A 1,504-nucleotide genomic window follows, 5' to 3' on the forward strand; every position below is an offset into this window, starting at 1 on the left:
AACCCCAAAACACAAAACAAAAGAAAATCAAATACCAAACAAACAACAACAAAAATAAACCCAAAACAAAACAACAACAACAAAACCACAAGGTCATAAGAAGGCTTAGATCTAGTATGGGTTAACTTAACATCCAATGCCCCAATGCTTGTTTGAAAAATCTGCCCTAGCGTCAAATACCTAGCACCATCGAAGGGTTCAGTTAAGTTCATGCCAATTCCCCTGATTGTATCTTTTAGTCTTCTGCTAAATACATCCTGGGATCATATCCTGACAAATCGTTGTTTAAAAAAAGATAGAACAAAGAACACGAACGAGAACGCACGAGGCATAGATTGTGGCATAGTCGTAAAACAAAATGATATATATAGCCTATCAAGATGTGAGAAAATCTCTAATCCACATTATCGTTCTCATGTGTACCCAAGGGGTTTACAGTTCTAAGCTCCTTGGGTGTACCACACTACGCGCGCTCTCGGATGCGCGCGCACCCCCCCCCACACACACACACACAAACACACGCATAACGACTTTCATTCTTTCAGACTATGTTATACCTACACAATAGCACATGCTTCATGATAATATAATAAACAAACAGGCACTTTATAAGTTATAGAATAGTACAACAGGAAAATGGTAATGGGAAACAAAACTCAGCATCCTCAAAAACAAAATCGCCCAGCCTCGTGCGGCGCCGTTACTGAGGTGTGAGGTGTGAGTCTTGTGTCCCGTTATGCCTACACAATAGCACATTCCCCATGATAATAATATAATAAGTAGGCCTACTTTACAGTTTACAGAATAGTAGCGAATTTCATTCCATCAGACTATTTTCTGCCTACACAATAGCACATGCTTCATGATAATATAAACAAAGGTACGTTATAGAAAAGTACAACAGGAAAATTATAAACAAAACTCAGCATCCTCAGAAACGGAATCGTCCAGCTTCGTGCGGCGCCGTTACTGAGATGTAAGTCTTCTGTCATGTTATGCGTATACAAATTATAGTATATATGCACCATGATACTTAATACATGTACAATAAGTACTCTACAGAATAGTACAACAAGAAAATGATTTTAAAAAGTCACTATCCTCAGAACCAGAATCATCCAGCCTATCGCAACACCGTTCTTGTACCCTGGTATGCATACTCAATAGTACGTGCTTCATGACATAATAGGTACCTTACACAATAGTTCAAGAATCAAATGGAAAACATAAGCCACCACCCATGGACACAGAGTCATAATAATATAGCCACGTGCGGGGCTGTTCCTGAGGTGCGACTCGTTCATGCGTGCGGCGCCGTCTCCGAGGTGTGGGTCCTTCATCCACGCGGCGCCATTCCTGAAGTTCGAGTCCTTCATCCACGCAGCGCTGTTCCCGAGGTGTGGGGCCTTCATCCGCGCGACACCGTTCCTGAAATTGGAGTCCTTCATCTGGACGACGCCGTTCCTGAAGTTGGAGTCTTTCATCCGGGCGACGCCGTTCCTGA

Source organism: Aplysia californica, unplaced genomic scaffold, assembly GCF_000002075.1.
Source record: "Aplysia californica isolate F4 #8 unplaced genomic scaffold, AplCal3.0 scaffold00170, whole genome shotgun sequence".
Lineage (NCBI taxonomy): Eukaryota > Metazoa > Mollusca > Gastropoda > Aplysiida > Aplysiidae > Aplysia > Aplysia californica.